The sequence below is a fragment of the Dasypus novemcinctus genome, chromosome 3 (genome assembly GCF_030445035.2).
Source record: "Dasypus novemcinctus isolate mDasNov1 chromosome 3, mDasNov1.1.hap2, whole genome shotgun sequence".
Classification (NCBI taxonomy): domain Eukaryota; kingdom Metazoa; phylum Chordata; class Mammalia; order Cingulata; family Dasypodidae; genus Dasypus; species Dasypus novemcinctus.
The window spans coordinates 95,574,075-95,601,225 of NC_080675.1; the positions used below are offsets into that span (position 1 = coordinate 95,574,075).

At 37.7% G+C, this 27,151-nt stretch overlaps 1 protein-coding gene across 46 annotated transcripts in view; it reads left to right on the top strand.

Annotated features, from left to right (window-relative positions):
* The first annotated feature begins 13,990 nt into the window (after positions 1-13,990).
* Positions 13,991-27,151, top strand: part of HNRNPC (heterogeneous nuclear ribonucleoprotein C) — a 75,213-nt gene continuing 62,052 nt past the window's right edge. For 7 of the 46 annotated variants that reach the window (XM_071214042.1, XM_071214047.1, XM_071214052.1 and 4 more), the window contains exons 1-2: positions 14,111-14,256; positions 18,540-19,761. The gene's annotated coding sequence lies outside the window, so the exon portion shown is untranslated. Of the gene's footprint in view, positions 14,257-14,879; positions 14,923-18,539; positions 19,769-27,151 lie in introns of all 46 variants that reach the window. The other 39 variants (XM_071214043.1, XM_071214044.1, XM_071214048.1 and 36 more) reach the window with 23 other exon arrangements.

Sequence of the window (27,151 nt, forward strand, 5' to 3'; positions counted from 1 at the left end):
CCGTACTTTCCCCCTATGCATGTTGCGTTTGGAGTTGGCCAGTTAAAACATTACTTAACATACCAAATTCTCAAATGAAACGAAAGCAAAGAACACATTTGTTTGATTTGATGTTAATAGAAATTTGTTGGTGTTGGGAAAATGTTCTTGAAATCTCTCCTTGAAGGAAAACAGTAGTTGGGCACTGGCCTACCACATGGGAGATCCCTGGTTCAACTCCTGGTGTCCCCTAAAGAAGATGAGCAGGACAACAAGCTGACACAATGGGCTGGTGGCAGGATGATGCAGCAAAATGATGTAACACAGAGACAAAGTAGTGAAACACAATGAGAGACACAATAAGCAGGGAATGGAGGTGGCTCAAGTGATTGGGTGCCTCCTTCCCACATGGGAGTTCCTAGGTTTGGTTCCCAGTGCCTCCTAAAAAGAAGATGAACAGAGAGCAAATGACAACGAGGAAGAGGGGTAGAAATAAATAAACAATCATGCCAATGTGCTGGAGGTGCAGTTAATGTTGGGGTTTAAGATATATTTAGGGGATTTGAATCTCTGGACTGACAATGTGATAGCCAGATCCTGAGCCTCAACAGACTCCAGCACCTACAATCTGATTTATTGGACTTACCACACTCAGCTAAGATGGAGTTGAAGAAGGACAACCACCACACCATGGAGCCTAGAGTGATTACAACTGAAAATGGGAGGATTGCATCCAGCATCCAGGTGGAATCTGACCCTCCTCTTGACATAGAGGTGCAATGGACACAACCAATCCAATGTCCACATAGAAGAGGTGGCATTGGAATGGGAAAAGTGGACATAGTGGACAAAGGGTATGGGGAAAGGCAGGAAGAGATGAGAGGTGGAGGCGTCTTTGGGACATGGAGCTGCCCTGGATGGTACTTCAGAGGCAATCACCGGACATTGTAAATCCTCACAGGGCCCACTGGATGGAATGGAGGAGAGTATGGGCTATGATGTGAACCAATGTATATGAGGTGCAGAGGTGCCCAAAGATGTACTTACCAAATCCAATGGATGTGTCATGATGATGGGAACGAGTGTTGTTGGGGGGGGGGGAGGGGGGGGTGGGGGGATGGGGTTGAATGGGACCTCACATATATATTTTTAATGTAATATTATTACAAAGTCAATAAAAAATAAAAAAATTTAAAAAAATAAATAAATAAATAAACAAAATAAACCTTTTTTAAAAAAATTCTAGGCAGTGCCCCAGGATGCGTTTAAAATTGCCCTGAATGTGCCACACTAATGAAGGATGTTGTTTATGTGGGTGGGTGTGAGAGTGGGGCATATGGGAATCCCTATATTTTCTGCATAATATTTATATAATCTAAGTATCTTTTAAAAAATAAAATATATATATATTTTAAATAAAAATAATTCTATATGGCCTGTCACTGCATTTATATTATCTATTAAATGGAATATGGTCTTAGTTATTATTTAAAGTCATCTAAGTGTGTGCACTGGGAAAGCTCTCATTCTGGTTATTGCCATAAAGTGCATGAATTCCCAGGAGAATGAGCACATGGCTTATTGGGCCCCATATGACTTATTATCTTCCATGAAATGAAGTAAAACGAAATGGAATGGAAAGTTAGAAAGTAAATCCAGAACACACATATTTCCCAGTGAAGATAGGAAAATTCAACATAATATTTTCCTAGGTTTAAGTGCCAGATGATAAAAATTGGCCTTTTACTGCACCTAAGATTTCTATTTGCCCAAGCTACTTTATGGGAACCTTGGACCTTCTCTCTTTTTTTTTTTATGCTCTAACCACAAATAGTGCTGGGCAAATTAAAAAAGAAAATGTGATAATATATACAACATAACATTTGAACTACTTTCAAGTGTACAATTCAGTGATATTAAATACAATCCCAAAGTTGTGCTGCCATCCCCACCATCCTTTACCAAAACCCTTCCATTACCCCCAATAGAAACTCTGTATCCATTATGCATTAACTCCACTGGGGAAAACTTTGAAGTAGGCTAAGATTGTGTTTGGTGACCTTGCTCTCTTGTTTTTGAAACTATGATTTTTACACTTTTATTATATTCAAGTTAAATTCTCCTCCAACCCCTTTCAGGCAACCAGTTACCTTTTGGCCTTCCGCCTGATAATTCTTATTACATCTTAGAGCAAAATTAGACCACTCAATGTTTTTTCACTAGACTTAATATACTTCTAGATGTGGCCATGTTCTTCCTTAAAGGAATTTCAGTTACAAAGGAGTTGGAGATATTATTTTATAATATATTTCTGATTACAAGGGTAATATGTATTCATGTACTGAAATACAGAAATACAAAAAAGAAAGTGAAATGTATTTGTAATCCTACCACCCAGAGATAACTACTGATATCATTTTGGGATGTGTATGCATAGAAGCATATGTGATTTTAAAAATAAAATTGGCTCATGATGATGGAGGAGGTTGTTGTTATGGGGTGAGGAGTGGGGTGAGGGGGGTGGGGGGTATATGGGGACCTCATATTTTTTTAATGTAACATTAAAAAAATAAATAAAGACAAAAATAAAATAAAATTGGCTAATTAATTTTTAAAAATACTTTTTTACTATTTAATCAACAATGTATGATGAGGGAACAGACTTGGCTCAAGTGGTTGAATGCCCGCTTTCCATGTACGAAGTCCTGAGTTCAATCCCTGGTACCTCCTAAAAAGATATGAACTTTTAAGATGCTATTAAATATTCCTCTACCATATAGTTTTAAATGGTTACCTAATAGTATAGTCTATTCTATAGACATACCATAACTTATTTAACCATTTCCCTGGTAAGGGGAATTTATTTTTATTTTTTATTTTTATTTATTTTTTGACATTTTAACTATATTAGAAATCCTGGTTTATATCCATAATTATTTTTTAAGATGAATTACTAATTATAGAGCTGTTGAGTGAAAGAGAATGTCCTATTTTCAAGGTCTTTGGTACTTATTACCAAATTATCCAACTAAACTTCAGAAAGGTCATGGCAGTTTACACTCCTGTTAGTGGTACCCGTTTCTTCTCAGCTTGGCTAACACTTTTTTTTTTTTAGCATCTATTTCAGAGATGAAAAAATACTGATTTACTGCCATTTAAACTTTCATTTATTTGATTGCCATTTATCTTGAACTTTAAAAATTTGTCATTGTGTATTTCTCTTAATAGTCCATTATGTATTGATATTAATTTTTTGCATGTTATCTATTTTGGTTGTCACATGTGTTTGTTGTAAGTGTAAATATTTTGAAATAGATTTAAGAAAGTATTTTTTAACAGCATGGAAGAGGAGGGAAGGTAGTTTTAGGTACTAGACCTAAGCTGTCCAAAATGCTGTCATATGTGGCTAGTGGGCACTTGAAATGTGACTAGTGGGACAAAAGAACTGAAGATTTCATTTTATTTTTATTTTATTTGCAGTTTTAAAAAACAAGTTGATTGAAATGTATTTTACATATACCCATTTCAGGTTTACAATTAAAAGATTTGCAACCTTCACCATAAATCAGTTTCAGACTTTTTTCATGCCCTAATTTTTATTTACTTTAAATTTAAATTTAAAAGGCGATACTTGATTCAATTATTGGAAAACTGACACACAAGCTTAAGTCTTTCTTTTGCTATCTTAGGACTGAGATGGAAGGGAGGGGACTTAATCCCTCCATTTGTTCTTTCTCTGCTGATTTAAATGCATGCCACCATGTGATTTAACTTTCTTAGTGATATTACTTTCCCCACTTCAGCATTTCTTTACATTCCGGGAAACTTACCATTCTTTGACCCCTACTGGGCTATTTTGCCACTCCTTAAAAGGAAATGGCTGTCAGGGTTCTCAACAGAATACTGTTTTCTTTTCAACACAGTTTATCTTCAGATACCTAAAATATCAGATCATACTCCTCCTTCTGGGGATGGGTTTTGCCGAGTAGGTAGTAACAAAAGAGCCATTCAATTAGAAATGTTTCCCAGACTTTTGGAGAGGGCCCCAAAAATGTGTTAAAAAAAAACCCAGGGTAGCGGATGGGGTTCAAGTAGTTGAGCTCCAGCTTCCCATATGAGAGGTCTGTGTTCTGGTGCCTCCTAAAAACAAAAACAAAAATAACAAATAAATAAAAAAATAAATAAATTAAAAAGGAAAAACAATACAAAACAATAAGCAAACAAAGGGAAAAATCAACTGAGGGGAGCAGGCATGGCTCAGTGGTTGAGCACTGGCTTCCCGCAAATGAGGTCCCAGGTTCAATACCCCCCACCCTGGTACCAAAAAAAAAAAAAAGAAAAAAGCGCCAGAATAAATTTGATAATGGTTAGTCATGTGACAGATAATTATGATATGCAATGGAACGTCATAATTGAAAGAATCTGGGCCAGACTGTACATGTAGTATTTGCATAACTTTTACATGCTTGCCAAATGGTCAGTCTTTACCATAAAACTAAAGTAAGCACTAAAAATGAAATGTAAGACATGTTAACTGAAAAACACTTTGTAAGCTGTACAATGCTGTACAATGATTAGCCTAATGAAAAATTAGAGGATAGAATCCTGGGCTTCAGAACCGTAAGGAGAACAGATGGCATATTTGTTAAAGAGGGCTTAACCTACAAACAAGGAACCAGGTTTAAGACGTTGCTGAGATGAAAATTGGAGCAGAGGAGCAATGAGGAAACAAAGACAAGTTGAGAAAAACTTTTAACAGGAAGGGAAAAAAGAAGTTGAGGAAATACAAAAGAAATAGGAAGTCTAATTTTAATAAAGTCACTTTCACCCGATCTCCTTGAACTGTCTCATTGCACCATTTATTTTCCTTTAGTTGCTCTTAACTTAATTTACTACAATTAGTGCAGCGACTCTTCATTTAGTATTTAACTCTGTTCTAAAGGGCAGGGACCAAGTCCATTTTGTTTACTTCTATGGCCTTGTGGCCTGACATAGCACTTTGCACAATGTTTATTACATAGCATGTACTTAATAAATATTTGTTGATTGAATGAATGGGTAGAATTTTCCTATCCTGGAATACCTTCTAACTACAGCGTAGTGGTTAGATAGATACGCTCTAAAACCAGACCTCCTAGCATTAGAATCTCAGTTTCATCACAAACTAGCTGTGCAACCTTAGGCAAATTACTTAATCTCTCTATGCTTAATTTCCTCATTTTAAAAATGGGGATAATAAAAGTACCAAATAAGTTAATCATGTAATACACTTAGAAAAGGGCTTGACACATAGTATCTGCTCAATAAAAGTTATCTATTATTTTTTATTGTTGATATGAAAGTGGTCAGTAATACTTAAAATCAAATACTGCTTGACCTCAAAACCACTTATTGGTGTTATGATCAGAATTCCTTTTATATCTCACACTCTTCTTTTTTGGATAAAGATTTTTTGCTTCTTTGCTTATTTTTTTAACTTTTAAAAATAATTTTATTTCTGTATTTTAAAGCAGTTTCAGAAAAATCATGCAGAAGTACAGAGTTCATATATATTCCCTCATCACACACATTGTTTTCCCTGTTATTCACAATTTTCAATAGTATGATAACTTTGTTACAGCTGTTGAAACATTTTTATTGTAATATCACTAAAGTCCATAGCTTACATTAGGGTTCACTCTTGGTATTGCATGGTTCCATGGGATTTTAAAAAAATGACATTTCTCATTTTAACCACTTTCAAATATACAATTCAGTGGTGTTAATTACATTCACAAGATTGTGCTACCACCCACACCATTATCCCAAATTTTCCATCCCCTTGAACCGAAACTCTGTACCAGTTAAGCTTTACTTCCCCATTCCCCACCTGGATCCTTTCTCCTGGTAACCTGTATTCTAATATCTGCCTATGAATTTGCATATTCTATTCATTTCATGTACATGAGATAAGTTTTGTCCTTCAGTGTACAGCTTATTTCACTCAACATGATGTCTTTAAGTTTCATGCATCAGAATTTAATTTTACTTAACAACTGAATAAGATTCCATTGCATGTATATACCACATTTTGTTTATTCATTGATTGATGGATACTGGAGTTACTTCCTTCCGCCTTTTGGCTATTTTGAATAGTGCCATTATGAACAATGGTGTAAAAATTTGGGTCCCAGCTTTCAATTTTTTAGGTATATACCTAGAAGTGGAATTACCAGGTCATAGGTAATTCCATACTTAACTTTCTAAGGAAACCAGCAAAGTGTTTTCCATAGTAACTGCACCATTTTAGACTCCCACCATCGATGAACAAGTGTTCCTATTTCTACCAATCCTTGTCATATTCATTATATTCTGTTTTGTAGAAATATTCATTCAAGTCCTTTGCCCATTTTTATAATTGGGTTGTTTATCTTTTTGTTGTTGAGTTTCAGCAGTTCTTTATATATTCTGGATACAAATCCTTATGAAATATATGGTTTCCAAATATTTTCTCCATTCTATAGATTGTTGTTTGAGGTCGCTGTCTACTCTCTGTGTCAATTTGCTGTGTGCTCTCTATGTCTGCTCATCTTCTCTTCAGGAAGCATGGGAAATGGAAACTGGGACCTCCCATGTAGAAGGGAGGCACTCAACCACTTGAGCCACCTCAGCTGGTTTATTGTGTCTCTCATTGTCTTTCCTCTTTGTGTCTCTTTATTTATTTATTTTTTAAGATTTTCTTTTCCCTCCCCCCACCCCGTTGTCTGTTCTCTGTGTCCATTCGCTGTGTGTTCTGTGTCTGCTTGCATTCTTGTCAGCAACACCAGGAAACTGTGTCTCTTTTTATTGTGTCATCTTGCTGTGTCAGCTCTTTGTGTGTGTGGCACCACTTCTCTGCACTTTTTTGCATGGGATGGCTCTCCCTGTGGGGCACACTCCTTGCGCGTAGGGTTCCCTTACACGGGGGACACCCCTGCATGGCATGGCACTCCTTGCCATGCTACATGTGGGTTAGCTCACCACACAGGTCAGGAGGCCCTGGGTTGGAACCCTGGACTTCCCATAAGGTAGGCAGACACTCTATCAATTGAGCCAAATCTGCTTCCCTTTGTGTCTCTTTATTGTGTTGTCCTGTTTATCAGCTCACCATGCCTGCCTGTCACACCAGCTCTTCTTCTCCAGGAGGCCCTGGAACCTGAACCTGGGACCTCCCATGTGGTAGGTGGAAGCCCAATTGCTTGCGCCACATCCACTTCCCTATAGATGGTCTTATCATTTTCTTGTTAATGTCCTTAAAGCACAAAAGTTTTTCATTTGATGAAGTCCCATTGATCTATTTTTTCTGTTCTTGCTCGTGCTTTTGTTGTAGTCTGGAAATTCATTGCCTACTACAAGGTCCTGATGATGTTCTTCTATGTTTTCTTCTAAGAGTTTTACAGTTTTAGTTCTTATATTTAGAACTTTGATGCATTTTTTATTAATTTTTGTATATGATATGGAGGAAGGGTCCACTTTAATTTCTTTGCATGTATTTATCCAGTTTTCCTAGCACCATTTGTTGAAGATATTATTCTTTTTTTTTTAAATTATTTATTTATTTTTAAAAATTACATTCAAAAAATATGAGGTCCCATTTAACCCCACCGCCCCCACCCCCACTCCCCCCACAGCAACACTCGCTCCCATCATCGTGACACATCCATTGCACCTGGTAAGTACATCTCTGAGCATCACTGCACCCCATAGTCAATGGTCCACATCATAGCCCACACTCTCCCACGTTCCATCCAGTGGGCCCTGGGGGGATCTATAATGTCCAGATATTATTCTTTACTCATTGAGTAGACTTGGCATCCTTACCAAAAATCACTTGGCCATAGATGTGGGGGGTTATTTCTGAACTTTCAGTTCTATTCCTTTGGTCTTGAGCCAGTATCACACTTCTGATTATTATAACTTTGTAATAAGTTTTGAAACAGGAAGTGTGAGTCATCCAATTTTGTTCTTTTTCAAGATGGCTTTAATTATTTTTTAATTTTTAAACTCAGGGTTTTGGTTATTAAGAAAAAGATATGAAAGTTAACATTGTCAGAGGCATTCATGCCTCCAAAGTTTGGGGATGTCACTGTTTAGAGACACTATAGTAACATAGTTCCAATTTTTAGCATTTATAGGTATATCTACACAGGTTCTGTATGGATCCATTAGTGGAAATACTTAATACTTCTGGGCAGGAGTCTTCATTTCCATTCAAGAGTTACTGAGATAAAATACTGAAAAATGGGGAAACGGACTTTGGCCCAGTGGTTAGGGCGTCCGTCTACCATATGGGACGTCCGCGGTTCAAGCCCCGGGCCTCCTTGACCCGTGTGGAGCTGGCCATGCGCAGTGCTGATGCGTGCAGGGAGTGCCGTGCCACGCAAGGGTGTCCCCCGCGTGGGGGAGCCCCACGCACAAGGAGTGCGCCCGTGAGGAAAGCCGCCCAGCGTGGAAAGAAAGAGCAGCCTGCCCAGGAATGGCGCCGCCCACACTTCCCATGCCGCTGACAACAACAGAAGCGAACAAAGAAACAAGACGCAGCAAATAGACACCAAGAACAGACAACTAGGGGAGGGGGGGAAATTAAATAAATAAATAAATCTTTAAAAAAAAAAAAAACTGAAAAATGCAGGACAACCTCAATGTCCATGTTTAGAGGATTCTTGTTTTTTTCTCCTGATTTATTTATTTTTATCAGAGAAGTTATAAGTTTACAGAAAAATAGGGGTGTAGTTTTTGAAAATTATTTTGCATCCATAGATTGTGAAACAATACCATTGTTAGAAAGGATGAGGTGATCTTTACATATGGTTATAGGTAAATATTTACTATATATGAGTAATTTTGAAGAGTTGATTATAGAATAATAAGTATATTATGACAATATTTAGCTAAAAATAAATTCATATATCTACTTAAGAAAATATGTAAATATATACACCAAGTAGTTGAGAATGGGTATTTCTGGTGACATGGATCACATAGAAACTTTCACTTTTCCTATATTACTTCAAAATTTTGCAATTCACATATTATCAGAAAAAAACAACAAATAGGATATTTCCATTCTGAAAGCATTAAATTAATAAGGAAAAATTAACATTGGGAGCCTTATGAAAGTATGTACTGTATCTAACAAAAGTGATTAATAATCTCATTAGCAGTTTGTAAAATCTTATTTGAGGAATTTGTACTCTAGATACCAGCTCATCAATAATCTATTCACTGGGAAGCAGATCTGGCCCAATGGATAGGGCGTCTGCCTACCACATGGGAAGTCCAAAGGTCAAACCCAGAGCCTCCTTACCCATGTGATGAGCTGGTCCACACCCAGTGCTGGTGCACACAAGGAGTGCCGTGCCATGCGGGGGTGTCCCCCACATAGGGGAGCCCCATGCACAAGGGATGAGCCCCATAAAGAGAGCCGTCCAGCACAAAAAAAGCATAGCCTGCCCAGGAATGGTGCCGTACACACGGAGAGCTGACGCAGAAGATGATGCAACAAAGAGAGACACGGATTTCGGGTGCCGCTGGCAAGAATACAGGTGGACACAGAAGAACACGCAGAGAATGGACACAGAGTAGAAAACTGGAGGGGGGAGGAAGGGGGAAAAATAAATAAAAAATAAATCTTAAAAAATCTATTCACTGGCCTTTAGACTCTAAATTTCCCCGCTATGGTTTTACGTGCTGCCAAATGCTTTTGGGATAAAGAGAGAAATGTGTATACTGATATTCTAAATCAGAAAGCTTGTCAATCAATCTTTTAGATAACAGATTCATACACACAGAGACCAAACACAATGGAGTCTATAAATAAAAGGATTATAGAATAAAACTGTATTACCTTGTTACAGGAGATATAATCACTATGAAATGAGTTTGAGAAGGGGTGTTAAGCTTGAGGACTGCAATTATATTATATTCAGTTTGTAACATACTTCATGTTTAGGTAAATGCTTTGAGTATCAAAAAAACAAGGAGGGAAGGAGATGTGGCTCAAGTAGTTGAGCGCCTGTTTCCTACAGGAGGTCCTAGATTGAGTTCCAGTTGCCTCCTGAAAAAACAACAAAACAACAAACAAGAAGCAAAACAAACAAAAAAAGTAACTGAAAAAAAAAAAACTAAAACAACTAACTTAGTGAAGTCAATGTGGCTGATCACATATCTTTTAAAAAGGATTAATTGGGACTTGAATTGGAATTCAAAAAATGGTTGGATCATGGGGGAGGAGAACAGCAGTGCAGCATGTTGGAGAGAAGTTAGCAAGACCCGTCTGGGCCATGGATTCTTGTAGATGGGATAAAATTGTAGGTAATGAGGGCTCAGTCAGGGAAATGCTGTGAATGAAACAGTGAAAACTTAGGACTGGAATAGAGAGTTATTATAGGATTTTAGTGTAGGAGTCACAATAAAAATGATGCTTTCAGATGATTCACATGACAGTAATTTGCAGGCTCAGAGTGGGGACAGATTTAGCGTGGGTGGAACGGGATGCAGTAAAAAACTGAGGGTCTTGAAAGTAATATGTAACACCTTCATCATATTATTTTTCAAGTAGAATATGGTTGCCAAAGGGGATAGAGTGCAGATAGTCAGAAAGGTCTCTAAGTTAGAGTAAAGAAGTATAAATTAGTGTTGGGTAATATTAGATAGCACAGTGAAAAAAAATTTTTTTTATCATTCATTTATTCCCTCAGCCTGGTTCTTTTGTTCTCACTATCTGCTTTCTGTGTCTGTCTGTTGTGTGCTCATCTTCTTTTTTTAAGAGGCACCAGAAACCTAACCAGGGACCTCCCAAGTGAGAGAGAGGCACCCAATGGCTTGAGTCACCTCTCTTCCCAACAATGAAATTTTAATTAAGTGTTTTGGGTTCATCAGAGACAACCTCCTTGGAAGCGGACTTGGCCCAGTGGTTACAGCGTCCACCTACCACATGGGAGGTCCGCGGTTCAAACCCCGGGCCTCCTTGACCCGTGTGCAGGGGCCATGCTCAACGCTGATGCGCGCAAGGAGCACCCTGCCACGCAGGGGTGTCCCCGCGTAGGGGATCCCCACGCGCAAGGAGTGCGCCCCGTAAGGAGAGCCGCCCAGTGCGAAAGAAAGTGCAGCCTGCCCAAGAATGGCGCCGCACACACGGAGAGCTGATGCAACAAGATGATGCAACAAAAGAGCACAGATTCCCGTGCTGCTGACAACAACAGAAGCGGACAAAGAAGACACAGCAATTAGACACAGAACAGACAACCCGGGAGGAGGAAAGAGAAATAAATAAATAAATAAATAAATAAATAAATCTTTAAAAAAAAACAACAAAAAAACAGAGACAACCTCCTCACTCTCCAGTGGAAAATTCTTGTGATACTGTTGGACAACGGAGGATGCAGAGAATGAGAAGCAATGATGATTGTACTGTAGAGTCCTATTTGGCTTGTTGGATGGAATGGGGTAGATGACTAGAAAAGCTGAGGGATGTAGGATGATAGATACTAGGAAAATATTCATTTAATGACTTAGGTAAAAATTATTAGGTACTTCTTAGTTGTTGCTACTTTTCATTTCTTCTTCATTTTGACAGGTGGCTTGGAATTGAGAGGGGCGGAGAGTAGAGGAGATATTTCCCAGCCACATCATCAAGTCTTCTTTGAACAAAATTATTTTTTTTCAAAATTACTTTTTGAAGTAAAAACAAAAGTTCAGTTTTGTTTTATTTTCTCTTCGGGCCAAGTTAAAGAGTTATTGCTTGTTTCCTTATCATCCCCTCTCCCCCACCCCCAGACCTGGCTTTCATTATTGGAGTCTGGCTCATGGCTTGCTTTCTACTATACATTGCCTTCCAATAGAAGCATTCAACTTTAGACTGTAAGGGTATATAGGATAGGCGCAAGAGTTCAAGAGACCTTCTGATTCTCGACCTCATCTACCTATGGTTTTCAGAGCTTCAAGAACCAAAGTCATTAATGTTTGCCATCAACATAGTACTTAACATTCTGCCTTGTATGAATGCTATTTTTGCACTTGTTTTCTCATTTAGTAAATTCTAAGTTACTTGTTGGAAGTACTGGCTGTTAATTCTTCTTTTATACTTCACTTTTACAGCACCTAGCAAAGGGGTGAACTTGAAAACTTGAATGCTGTATCTTAAGTACTTCTTTTGCATTTATAAATACAGCGCTGGTCATAACAAAGACAATGAAGTAAAAATCATTTCTGAAGAAAATGAAAGTAGACAGTTTTAATTAACATTTTATTTTCATTTTTATTCTATGAAAACAATATGTAATAAAAACATGTTAATTTTTTTTTACTAATTAAAATATTAAGTATTTTGTTTAAGTAAGAATTACACAAATTACATGTCAACCAGGCCTCATCGCCTCTGGATCCCTTTGAGTGAGTCCTATATAAAATATGTAAGTACAATCTATCTGCTTGTACTGGGAAAATAGCATTTTCCCCTGATTAAAAAAAGTTAATGAATAATAGGTTTAATATATATTTCAAACATTTTTCTGCATAAGATCCTGTAACAGGTGGTAAGCAAGAAGAATACAAAGAGGAGTAAGAATTGAACTCTGCTATCAAAAAAGCTTAAAAGCCAGGAGGGGAGAAGAGACAAGTGTAAAACTAGCCACAATACTATGTTTTAAATAAATTGAATGTAGCAGAAGCTTAAGTACTTGTAGAATTTTTCTGTTTACTTGTTTAAAATAGACAATTTGGAAAATGTAGAAGGCACAAGGTAGTAAAATTTTAAAATCTCCCTCATCAGGATGGAATTACCACTAACATTTTTTTCTTTCATGCTTTTTGTTTTTCTAAATAGCTTAAAGTAAAAAAAAAATCAGTCTAGAAAGAAATAACAACTAAAAAGGTACAAGTTTCTCTCCCCTAAGGTAACAGCTAATTTTTGTGTGTGAATCTCCTGAAAATTCAGAAGTAATTCAAAACTAATGCATAAAACAGCATTCACATATTCGTTATAGTCCTTAAAAATTTATATAAACGGAATCTCATTTTCTAGACAGTGTTCTGCACCTTGCATTTTCGGTTCGTGCGAATGAGATCTTTCCCTAAATGCACGTTTAACCTCATTGTTAGAAGTGCTATCAATTTCTTGTCCATCGTGTGCATGGTTTCTATAATTTAACCAAAGGAACTGGCAAGCGATGATGGGACAGATAGGTGCGAGACCGGCCATTTTAGACGAGGGGAATTACGGGACTAGATACTGGGTAATAGAGAGGAGCCAATATGGTTGGAATCTAAGGTTATTAGTGAAATAAGGTTTGGGAACAGAGGATGGGCGCTCTATTATTCCAGACTAGCATTTTATACTTCCTTTGTTTGCTATATTGGAAAGGAATAGGAAAGTCAGCTGCTTTGGGTGGGATTATGTGTTGTCCGAACAAAAGCTTGACGGCAGAGAAGTGGAGACGTCCATGAGGCATCTGAAATTCGAGACAGGAACTGAGAAGGGATCTGAGGTTGGGGTTGGTTAGTTTTCTACAAGCTTTAATACAGCCTAGTCATCGCCGCTTCCTCCTTACTAATAAAAACCGTTTCTTCTTCCACGTGGCGCCAGGAAGCCTCACTTGGCGGTTTTCCTACGCCCAAGATTAGGGCGGGTTCCTTACGCGAGAAGGAGACGGGGACCTAAAACTCGACCTTCGCGCCGGCTACCTGACAACGCCCCTTACTCCCTCCCCTTACCCCGCCCCCGCGCCGCGGGAATTCCGAGATTTGGGCGGGCCTGCTACTGAGACTCTAAGGAGTAGCGATAGGACACTGCAGCCGCCAATCAGACATGCCGGATACCCGGATGTGAAGTGGTGCGCGATACAAAGGCGAATTTTCACCTCGCGCTACGTCCGGTACAGTGGCCAATAAGCATTCCTAAAGTAATAAATGACAGGAGCAATAGCCAGTTACCAATTAGATTCTCTCACGCAAGTGGAAATTCTCTTGCTTGGTCTAACCCACTGCTGGTTTTAATTGGACAGTGTTATGAAGAGCGGTAGAACTGTCTTATTAGGAGCTGGAGCGAGAAAGTGCGCAGCCAATAGGAAGAGTCTCAAGAACGGGGCGGGGACTAGGCCTTCGCCTCGGCGGCAGAGGAGACTCGGGGGCCATTTTGTGAACAGACGAAGACTGAGCGGTTGCGGCCGCGTTGCCGACCTCGAGTAGCAGTTTGTTTCTTCGTTTGGAACCTGGGAGTAGGAGATTCAGATTCGAATCTCTTCTCCCTCCCCCCTCCTGGTAAGTGGAGGGGGCGGCCGCAGGGGCGACAGTAGGTTCCTCGGGGAGCGCGAGGGGGTGTGGGAGAGAAGGCGAGGGAACCCTCTCCTCGGCAGAGTAACGAGGCCCCCATTTATTTTATTTGCCTTGGGAAATTGGGCCATATGTGGGAGGGAGTGTTAACAGGCCTCAGCCTCGGTGTAGATTTAATCTAGTGTTCTCTAAGCCGCCATCGGCAGAGGAAAAAAATGCCCTTTTTTCGTCTTATCTGTGTTAACGGTTGCTTTCCTTTCGTTTTTCTACTGGACGTCTAGGAAATGAAAGTGAAGATCGAGATGCTCATTAATATAGTTGAGGTTTATGTAGAGCTGATACCTTCTTTTACTTCATTTTCTTAAATAATTGGGCAGTGGGTGGTGGGTTGCTAAGTAGAAATTGTACCGCGAGCCTGTAAATTCTGGAGCGTGCTGCAGGATGTGAGATTAGTAGGTGCAACAATAGAATTAATATTGTACTTTCAATTTTATTCTTCTCAACAAATATTGGACCTCGAAGTGTAGTTTAAGTTTTATTTTAAAAAGAAAATAATATAGCCTCACATATTAAATTAAAATTATAGCTGACTTACTACTTTCTATCTGCAGGTTTCAAATCACTTGAAATATATGTTAGTGGAACTTGCCTGAGGTAGGTATTATCTTTCTCAGACAAGAAACAGGCATAAGAGTGTTGGATACGAGGGTCATGTTAAATCAGAGTAGAGCTATTAAAGAATTTGACCACTAGGTCAGTCTAGTCACATTATTGGAATGCATGGTGCCAGGAACTACGTTTGAGTCTTTACAAGCGCCTCATTACAAGAAACCACTGGCAGCTAACTGTATATTCTCAAACTGAACTTGGGAAAAATAATTACGAGAATTGGATTTGTTAATGTAACTGCCGATGACGACAAACTTAAAATTCGACTTTCAGGATATTGTGGTAATAATTTTACTGAACACTAAACTTTCCCAGGTGCCCGTTTTTATAGAGCCTACTGTTTTCTAGGTGTTGGACCTTAAAAAATTTTCTAAATTTATAAAATTTGTAATCGCTTTTTTAGTCTTGTGTAAGATTGCGTTGATTTTATTTTTTTACAATGTTTAAATCTCAAAACGAATTTTATTAAGCGCAGTTTAAACCAATACTAAAGTGTCAGACGTTCATCCTTCAAGAAACCTATTTGTTAGAAGGTAAAAGTAGGCATATTCTAGATTGCTATGCATTTGCTGATCCCTCACCAGGTAGACAGTAAATTATGCATTAGGCTTTGCAGGATCTAAAGTATTGCCTTTCTTTTTTTAAAGGCCTAAAATGTATATTATGCATGGGCTTTTAAAAACTAAAGCTTAACCACATTGCTAAACTGTCAGAAATAAGATAAGAGCAAGTGATAGATTAATTTAGGAAATTATTTGGCTTATAGAAATTTCCTTGGCAATTTAATTTCCGAGATTAATTTTTTATTAGTTAAGAAAGGTATTGATGAGAGTTGAAATTAAATGAATGGTACTTGGTCTGCCTTGCGGTTTTAGAAATATGGGTTCTTTAGCATCAGTCTATAATAAAAATTCTTCTAATATACCCATCAGAAGCTCTTTGCTCACAAAATTAATACCTGAAACAATTCTAGATGTGTTCTCAAGTAAATAGGCTTTACTAACATTTTCAGGTTGGGCCAGAGAGGAAGGGTTTAAGAAAAAAGTTACAGATCTTCTTAACCTTTTTGTGTTTTCCATGCTGTGCCTTTCCCAGGAATACTTGGTGGTTGCTATTCCTTCTGTAGGGAATTAACATAGCTTATATTTGTAATTACATCTCTAGAAGGTTTAACGTGGCATGTCTTCTTGTTTTGGATGGAATTGCGTTAGAAACAAGGGATAAAATGCAAAGTAGTTCTAATCTTAAAGATGAATTAACTGCTGAATGTGAGAGAAGTTAACTCGTGAGTTTAACAGTTGACAGAATCTTGCCTAGGATTTAGAAACTAGATTTCTCCCTGCTGCTTGTTTAACTGTCATTTTCGGCAAAGTAGTTTCACTTTCTGGATTTCAGTGTTTTATCTGTAAAATCAGATAGTTTAGACTTGTCTTAATTTCAAATTTCTATATGTGATTTGTTTTCCAGAGGTCGAAAAGCGTATGGAAATAGTTTTGTTAAAAGCTATTTTATAAATTAGTAATTTTTGTTCAGGATTGCGTTAATAAGTGTTTCAGTCTTCAAATCATTTTATTAGTGGTTGTCTTTGGGGAGCATTATTTGCTCATTCTTATTGGGACCAGGGAAAAGTATAGTTTTTTTTACCTATACTGTATGTACCTAGAGTATTAGCTGTTGTGAGACCAGAACTCTTTGGTGTAGCATAATTTAAGGTGTTCTTTTAAGTATTAATATATTGAAAATTTTAGATTTGTAGGAAAAAGAATTACAGGATTTAAAACAATTCTCTTGATGCATTTGCTAGGATAAGTAATAATGTTTTTGGATTTATTATAGTGTATCAGGAATGTATTCACACTTGCTTCTGACTGCTGCTGATGCACTGGAAAATTAGCATTTTCTTTAAAGAATTGGCTCTTAACTAGGGACAAAGGTTCCCTACCCATTAAACTCTACAGTGGTTCTCAAACTTGAGCCGGCTTCACAATCTGTAGGAGAGCTGAGTAAAATAGAGTGATAACCCCATCCCTAACAGTTTCTGATTAAGTCTGGGTGGGACTTGAGAATTTGCATTTCTTAAAATTGGCGGGTGATGGCTGCTGTTGTTTGGCAGATCTCACTTGACAATGCCCCTTCAGAAGTAGGGAACCAGACCTCACTGAGGTTTGACAAAGTATGATCCAGGAATACTCTCTTAATTGCAGAGTCAAAATTAGTTGCTGAAGTGTGTGTGTGTTTAAGTGGTAGCTCATCTACTTACCATCTTCGGAGATACCTTAACTTCTTGATACTGAAAGATGTAAATATTTTCACATTACTGCTTTTTAAGCGTTTGTCTTGTGTTCAAAGAATTTGTTTGTGGATGAACCAAAAATGTACTTAACCTTAAAATTTTGCTCACCCGATTCAGTCTGTGATCCCAAGTTAAAAAAAAAAAAGTTTCAGTGTAACCCCCACTGACTTGAAGGAAATAACACCCAAGTGTACATTTTCTGCAATTCCACAAATATGTTCTATGATTTGTACGTCCATATAGTTTTACACATTAGTACGAGTGTAAAAGTATTACACATTATGCCTAAATCATTTTACTATTTATAAACAGTTTAGTTTCTATATTGCTTTAGGCATTCTTACGTAATCAACTCAAGGAACACTTCAAATTTTTTTCTTTTGTGAAAATTTGTAAAGAATAAGATTTCATGGTTTTGAATATTGAAATAAATGCAAGTATACATGCATTCTTCTGTAAAAATGACCTAAAACTAACCACAAATCTTAGTTCTTGAAACAACCCGTTGCCATGTATGTTACTGCTGTGGTACTGCTTTTTAGAACTCATACCTTGGTATTACCTATATGCATCATTTGATGAAGAGTGGGACCACAGAAACAAATTCCATAAGGGCTATCGGTGCCTCAGTCATCACATTTTTTTTTTGGAACTGTTAAATATTGTCAGTAGCTGCAATAGTTAAAACTTTTCCCTCCACCTGTATAGTTTTTCATTCTGTCCCTGAGTGGATTAATGTGCTCCTTATTTAAAACATCTTTCCCACTAACTTGTAGAATCAATTAGGTCTTGTGGTTTCATCATTCCTTGGTTTTGAGAATAGATAAGTCATCTCTTACAAATATATTCATGGTCGACCATTTACATTCAGTCTGTATCATTAGGAAAAACTACGTGGACTAATCAGCTTACCTTCATAATCTTGATATTTGACATTTGCTCACTTCTTCATCTCTATTCAGTGATCTGGCTTTTTTTTTCTTTTTTCTTTTTTTTTTTGCCCAAACTGCTGATTACCAAGATAAATGTTTGAATGTAGACTTTATTTTTTAGATTCTTCTTTCTAAACCCCTAAGGGAATACCAGCATGAATTTAGTTAGTTAATTTTAGTCACCTGTCGATGTTGAAGAATTATGAAGACAGACAGTGGTAAAGGTTATGATCCTATAAAGGCTCTCCCCATCCCATTGGAATGTTATGCTTTACCATAGTATGTTAGATGCAATAGACAGATATTTCTGTCTTTGGGGTTTAGGGCACAACATTTCTGAGGAACTCTGACTCAATCTGTCCCTTCTCCTTTCACAGGGCAGCAAGGCGAACCCCATCCCTACTCACTGGAGCTCAGCTTTGATTTTTAACCTCCCTTCCCCACCCTTCCAGAACACACACATTCCCATTACAAAATTGATTTTATAAAGACATTTTAAACATAATGATGCAACTTGGTGTGCACTATACAGCAAATTTACAGGTGTTTTTTTAAAAATTGTTTCCAAAACCGGGACCTGGATTTAAGATGTAATTTTTAAAATTTCTATTTCTATTTTTTTCTGCAGCAGTTGGGTTAGAGGAGGAGGAGCCTTTTAGCCTCTCATAAACTGACCTCTCTATTTCCTCGTGTATTTTTAAGATTGAATAATGATGTGGAAAGGGCTTTGCTTGTCTGCTACTGAGAACTTTACCCTTGCGGTTTTTGTGGAAACTGCTTTTGGAAAGAAAAAAGAAATGAACTTTACTGACTTGACATTTTTGCACCTCCCGTTTTTCTAATCTGGGCTATTTTTATTTTTGTTTTTTTACAGTGAGATTTTTTTGATCTTCAGCTACAGTAAGTTATTCCAATTTTTTTTTTACATTTTTCCTGACTTTCCGCTGATTTCCTTTTTATTGTTGTTACTAGTTACTATTATTATTTATTATTATATACTTATGATGGTGATGATGATGATAATGACACTAATGATTTTTAACCGGATTAAAATCGAGTTTTTCTGAATGTTCATAAGAATTTCTCCGGCCTCCTGATTGACTTTGGAGTTTTGTATCTTGGGAGAGAAAGTGAAGGCATTAGCATTTTTAAGTGGATTGATCACATAACATTTTCTCTCCCAACCCTACCCTTGCCCTCACCCCCTTCCCCACACTCAGAATTTTACTGGCTGTATAAGTCTGTGACCTTATTTTTCCTGATCTTTAACTTAACTGTTTTAGAGCATCTCTGGACGTCTGTATTTTTAATTTTTTTTATTTTTGTTTTTTTATTTTTAATCTTTCATTTGTTAAATTTTTAAACTGTGCTGCAATAAAATGTGTGTGGTACTATTTAACACCTATAGTGGTGATGGCATTTTCCCAGAAAGCCATCTTCCTCCTGTTTCCCTTAAATCCCATCCTGCTTTTCCTGTACACTACCCCTCACAAACCACAAGCTGCAGCAACATGGATGCCCAGCCTGGAGCAGCAGCAGCCAGGATGACCTGGAGCCAGGGGGGCCTTCGGAACAGATGCACACCCTTCCTGGGTGATGGTAAGAGGTGTGAGGTCCACTTGGTTTTGTTGCAAGACTAGGAAATACACTTCATTTAAGTTTAGTTGGACCGGTGTAGGTGATAACCAAAATATTTCCAGAGGCTGTGTATGTGTATGTCTCCTAAGAGAAGTTTCCCAAGTGAGCCGCCTCAGTTATTTTTAAACTAATAGAATAATATGAGTAACAGATTTGGGCTCATTGAAGAATTTTTGGTAATGAAAGTTTATTTAAACCTGAAAATGAAAATGCCCTGTTACAACGCTTAGCAAAACAAGACAAGGTCTTATTAGGAAGTTCTTTTTCTAGATTACTATAAATTAGTAAAGTGTTTATTTTAGAGTAATCCTCCTTGGTATTTTGACAACAATTTTGGATTGTATTTAATTTAGACTTTAATCTCATTAAAATTTAACATGATTCATACCGTGATATGCTGCAATATTAAAGTGCTATCTCACTGAAAGGCATTTAATAATCTAAGAAAAGGATAGATAAGCTTTTTAACCTCAAAAAAACTGGAAAATCAGTTTAATCTCTATAGCCAGATCAAGAAGGAGATAGGTTCAGGTTCGACCCCTTTTTTTTAATGATTTGAGGCCAAGCTAGATAATAGGGAATCCAGTCTGTTCCCAAGGGTGATAGGAAGGAATGGATCCAGTTTATTAACCGGAGTAATCTAGAGATAATAATGTGGATAGCCAAAGAGTTGGGAATTCTGGCAACATGTATTTTGACTTACTGGCTAAAGCAGAATATTTAGATAACTCATTTTATAATTGCTCTAATGGATTTTTTTTTTTTAAGATTTGTCCCCCACCCCTTGTTGTTTGAGGTGGTTGTCTGCTCTGTGTCCATTTGCTGTGTGCTCTTTCTGATCGCCTTCTCTTTAGGAGGCACTGGGAACCAAACTGGGGAGAAACTCACTTGCTTGAGCCACCTTAGCTCCCTGCTTTGTTGTGTCTCTCATTGTCTTTCCTCTTTCTGTGTCTTTGTTGTATCATCTTGTTGGGTCAGCTCTTGTTGGGTCAGCTCTCGGTGCCTGCCCTTCCCGCCAGCTTGCCTTCTCCAGGAGGCAGAGAGAGCTGAACCCCTGACCTCCCATGTGGTAGGCAGGAGCCCAATTGCTTGGGCTTCATCTGCTTCCCTTTAATGGATTTTGAGCCAAGGGAATAAGTCAGATGACATACTTACCCCTTCTCCACTTGGGCAGAGTAAAATCTGGTTAAAATGAACCCTGAAAGGGAGCCTCAGAGGAAAGCAGAATGGGAGAAAAAGTAAAAGGGTTGTCTAGAAGAATGGTGGCTATTTTAGATAATAGGTCCAAGTTTTATTGATCCTTTTTCTTGTTTGAGGGCTGATTGTACTTATGTGCTCCTTGTCATTGTGTGGTTGCTGTTTACTGTAGGTTTTATCTGTCTTACCTGTTCATTCTACCCACCCATTCTTTTGTGAGTCATGTTCTGGCCTCGAGGATTCGCAGGAAGATATAGTAGTTCCTGTCTTCAGGAACTCCCAGCCAAATTAGGAAGAGAGATGAACAATGAGTTAATAATTCGCTGTGAGATTAGATCCTGTAGAAAAGGACATTTGGGCCAGATGATAAAAATTTGAATACCTTGCCAAGAAGCTTATATTTTATCCGGAAACCAGGAGTAGCCGATGAAAGTTTTTAACCTGGGAGTGACATCAGGTTTTTATTTTAAGAAATGTCATTTTGCTGGTGTGGAAATGATTTAGAGAAGGATGAAATTGGAAGCAGGAGATAAATATGGAAGTTGTTATAATCCAAGGAAGAAATAATGACCTGACCTGTAGAAAGGTGGTGGTAGGGGAAGTGCAGCGGAGGGGAGAAATTTTAGGAGGATTTGGTATGGTGTATGATGTGTAGGAAGAGAAAGGAATGGGGCATGATCAGGTTTCTATGATAGAGGTAGACATTAAGGAATGTAAAAGAAGGGAGCAAGGGAGCTCTACCTTCCATCGTTTAAGGTATGATTTACTTCTCAGAAGTTCCTTCTAGCTACTATATAGGGAATGTTAATAATGAAGACTAAGTGAAAAAGGAACGATAAGTTGATACTTGAGTAGGCCACTGTTTTATTAATTTTTTGAAGAAAACAGTCATCTTAGGCCTGAGAATACTCGATCTGTTTTTTTCAGATCATTTTGTCTGTGTATATGACTAACCAGTGAGCAGTTCTAATTAGAGTGAAGAAGATTAGGTTGGATGAAAACTGGTCAGACTCCAGGAAATTAATAGGTATTTTTGTGACAACCCTGTAGGCTCAGGCATGATGCTTTCTGTTTTCTTGGCATCTGAACATTTTACAGTACATTTTATCACTGTTCTAAAGTTCTTAACTTGTGTTAATTTATTTAATCATTACCATAACCTTGAGTAGATACTATTATTAACATTTTAGAGATGGGAATATTGAAGCGCAGAATTAGAACAACGTGCCCAAAGTTAGATATACCTAATAAACGGTGCAGTGTGGGTTCAGCTCGCAATAAGCCTGCATGCATATTGCCACAAACTAGACTGCTTTGATCTCCTTGACATCTTAAGTATTTCTAGGAGAAATAAACCCTCTAGTTTGGTTAAAGTACAAAAAAAGGAAACTACTCTGGACTCTAAAGAGTTTTAAAATTAAACATGGTTATATATTTTGACTTAAAGTATTTATTTGTGGATTTAAAAAGGGAAATACACCCAGGAAGGTGGTCATTTATCAGTCCTCATCTCACTTGATCTGTTGGTGTCATTTATCCAAATCATCTCACTTGATCTGTTGGTGTCATTTATCCAAATGCTCTCTTCCTTGAAACATTTTTTTCTTTGCTTCCAGGTGTTGTGTGTTTCTATCTATAACTTCACCCATTTCTGTTGGAGTGGCCTATGGTTCAGTCCTTCCACTTTTTTTCTATCCCTTTTTTCTGTCCACACTCCTGGTCATTTCAGTCTCTCAACTTTTTATACCAACAATGAGATGATGACTCCCCCATATCACCAGCCTGAATTTCTCTTCTGAATGACATACCCACCTGTCTAGTTACCAATCTGACAATTCCTTTGAATATGTGTATTCCCAGAATGTATATCTGCTTTAAATCTAAAACTGGGTTTCTGTTACTCCTCCTTAATAATAGTTTCTTATGCACAGTTGACCTTTTCAGTTAATGAATCTTCAGTTCTCATTTTGCTTAGGCCAAAGACTTTATTGTACCTTGCCTTTGCCTGGGTGGAAAGTGCAGCGCTTTAAAATAGAACAAGAACTCACTCATCACCTATACTGCATTACTTGTTTTTTTTTTTTGAAATAGATTACTGTTTTCCACCTACCCTATTCTCAACAGTCTGTTAAAACATGTAATGATATTGCTTGAAAGAGTTTGTGCTCACCTGATGGCTGCCTGTTTCAGTATTAAAGTAAAAAATTTCTGAAGATACTCTACATGAGCTGTGTGTTCCTCTCCTCCTTATTCCTAGTATACTCTGCTCCAGCCACATTGGCCTCCTTACCGTGTGTCTTGAAAACGATAATGCTTTTGCCTAAGTCTTTGCTTGGAATTTTCTTTTCCCAGACATTCATAAGGTTGCTTTACTCAATTTTTTCTAGGTTTTTTCTTAAAAGTCACTACTACAGTTAAGTCTTTTTTTTTTTTTTTAAATTTCTCTCTACCCCCTCCCCCAGTTGTCTGCTGTGTGTGTCCATTCACTGTGTGTTCTTCTGTGACCACCTCAGTCCTTATCAGCGCACAGGGAATCTGTTTCCTTTCATTGCATTATCTTGTGTCAGCTATCTCGAGTCAGCTCTCCCTGTGTTCCAGCGCCATTCTTGGGCAGGCTGCACTTTCGGTCGCTCTGGGTGGCTCTCCTTTGGGGCGCACTCCCTACGCATGGGACTCCCTTATGTGGGGGACACCCCTGCGTGCATTAGCACTGTGCATGGGCCAGCTCCACACGGGTCAAGGAGGTCCCTTGACCCAGGTTTTGAACCTTGGCCCTCCCATGTGGTAGGTGGACGGGCGCCTTATGCATTGGGCTAAGTTCGCTTCCCAGTGATGTCGTCTTATATTTCTTGAAACTTTGCTCACCCAAAATATTCTGCTCACCAGCTGACCACAACTGTAGAACTTCATTTTCTGCTAACCTTGTTTTTGCCTATTTCCTCTTCATTAGAATGTAACCTACATGTGGGGTGGTTTTTTTTCCTTTTATTTACTACTAGGTTTAGAATTCCTAGAGTGTTGCCTAACTGTAATAGCTGAAAAAGGAGTTGTTTAATTTATTTGATATGTATTTGTGAACACGGTAAGAAACGTCTAGAAGGATACATTCCAAACAATTAAAATTGATGATCAGTCATCAATGGAGTGAGCTTTAGGAGAGTTGAAAGGAAACATTTGATCCATGGCTTAAAAACCGAGAATTAGCAATGAGCAGTGTTACTAATTTTGCATCCTTACTGTAGAAATGCTTCAACTCTTCTGATTCCGTGTCGGGGTGTAAAATAACATTTCTCTGCCTGTGAGTGTAAGCAACTTTAGGTTAAAAAAAAAAACAAAACCCTTAAACAGGTGGCTACCATGAATCAAAAAAATAAATGTAAAAACAACAGGTGGCCATGATAAAGTTAGCCAAGTTAGCTGTTGAGCGCATAGCTGCTGTGTTCCCTGTGAAGGCATTCTAATGGAAGATTGGGAGAAATTACCATTTTTTTCTTTATTATTCATTGAGAATCTAGAGATATTTGTAAGAGGTAGCCTTAACAGGTTAGTGGATAACTGGATCTTTCTTCTTACCTATTGTGATTCTAATTTTACTAGGCTGTTTCCTGTGTCGATTAACCCAGGCTTCTGAGTTGATTGCAAAACTAATACAACAACTCTTTGGGAGTTCTTTGAACCATACATTGCTATTCAAAGACATTGCTTTTCAAAGACAGTTTTTTCCTTTGTCTTTGAAAGTTTGTTGACTTTTATGTTGGAGTTAGGCAGTTATTTGTGCTGTTTTAGATGTAATTTTATCAAAATTGAAAAGGATGACTAGTCAAAAGACTAAGATTGTGGTTTTTCAAGAGAAGGTACTCTGTATTTAACAAACTTATGTCATATAGCACTTAATAAGTAATAATTTCTACTAAACGTGAACATCATTTATCAGTAAAGATGTTTAAAAAATTTTAGTAATTACTTGGGATTACAAAGCATATTTTTACAGTATTCAACTTAATATTTTCTTCCATTTTCCTTTCAAAAAACTGAAAAATTTACAAGTAAAAATTTATAAATACATTCAATTATTTTTTTAGAATTATGTCCCAGAATATGATTGCTTAAGGGCATGTGCATTTTAAAAACTTAATGTGGGTAGTTTTTCTAAAAGGCAAAAACAATTTACCTATTTAATGGTAATGTAAGAATGACCATAATACTTATTTCTGGTTTTGTGAATTACTTGCGGTCCTTACATATTATATTTTATGGTTGACTTGGTTTCTTAATCAGTGTATGAAGTGTTTGATAAGTCTTTGGCTTGAATTGATGTTGACAGGTGGATTTTCTGTTGTTTTTTTTTCCTGAGTGAATCTTACCTACATTAACTATTTCTGTGTATAGTTTGAGATTCACATGTAATATCTCAGATACATGTATGTATATGAGGCACTGAGGGCTGGGAATTGAACCCCTGGCCACCTATGTGGGAAGCCTGAACTCAACCACTGAGTACATTGGATTCCCAGAGTTGGTTTCACATCATTTGTTTTGCTTATTTTTTTTTCTTCCAGGAGGTAAAGGAAATGAATCCAGGACCTCCCGTTTAGAAGGCAGGTGCTCAACTTTTTGAGCCATATCTGCTTCCATAGTACTGTCTTTTAATTCTGTGAAAAATTTTCAAACATAGAAGAACAGGAACATAGTATCATGAATCTTCACGTAGTTGTGTAGATTCAACTACTAATCCTTGGCTGATCTTGTTTTATCTTCCCATTCCATGTTATTTTGAAGCAAATCCTTGACATAATTTCATCTTTAGATATTTCAGTATATTTCTTTGAAAGATAAGGACTTTGAAAACATTCTCTTAAGGTCCTGAAATATATCCTGTATTGAAGTAAACATTCCTCCATTCCTATTTTCTTTGTACAGGAATGGTAACAAGGTGTACACTGTTTTCTGTATGTGAAATGTTTTCATATCATACACAAAATATTTCCCATCTTAACCACACTTCCTTTTTTTAAAAAATTTATTTATTTATTCCCCCCTTCCCCTCCTCCCGCCCTGCTGTTTTTGCTGTGTTGTCTTCTCTTTTCATTTTCTCTCCTAGGATTCACTGGGATTCGATCCTGGAGGCCTCTGGAGAGGTTCCCTATCAATTGTGCCACCTCAGTTCCTGATTTCTGCTGCACTTCACCTTGACCTCTCCCCTTGTCTCTCTTCTGGTGTGTCATCATCTTGTGTGACTCACTTGCGCGGGCACTGACTCACCATGTGGGCACTAGTTCGCCATATAGACGCTCATTAGGGCAGTGGATCACTGCACGAGCAGTCGGGCGGGCGCTGGCTAGCTGTGCAGGCACACTTTCTCTCTTTCACCAGAAGGCCCCAGGGAACGAACCCAGGTCCTTCATATGGTAGGCGGAAGCTCTAGCACTGCACTTGAGCTACATCCACTTCCCCACCACTTTCAAGTGTACAGTTCAGTGGTGTTAATTTCACTCACATTGCTTTGCTACCATCACTGCCATCCATCACCACACCACCACATAAAATTGGTTCTTGCTTACATATTGCTACTCATTTCTGTAACTTGGGGACATTCAGTTCATTAGGGATGACTTGATTAAAAAAAAAAGCTGAGTGTCTTTCCATGATTATTTTCATATTGATGATAAAATCAAATTCATGGTAATTAAAAATATTTCATGTTGTTTTGTGTACCAGTCTTAAATGCTCAAGTTTATATATAATCGCATGTTTTATCTGCCTAGGGCTGAGAATGTTGTAGATTTCCTTATCAAAACTTGCTTAGGATGGAGAGTAGGTGTAGTGTAGTTTAGTGGCTTGAGCAATCTCTGGTACCTCCAAAAGAAAAGGAATTGTTTAAGGCTTCTAAATATTTTGCTGCACTGACTTGAAATCTTTTATCTGCAATTAAGAAATTACAAAACTCTGAAAATAAAGTTTTTAATTAGGTTAACACATTCATTTTGATCATATGTGATCTCAGTATATATGATTCTGTATATTACATTTAGTGTTCTGTATATTACATTTAGTGGCTATTCATATGTCTCACTGCAGGAATATCAATATATTTGATGTGAAATTGGGTCCTTCTCCAGCCCCCATAGAAACATTATAGAACAAAAATAGCCAC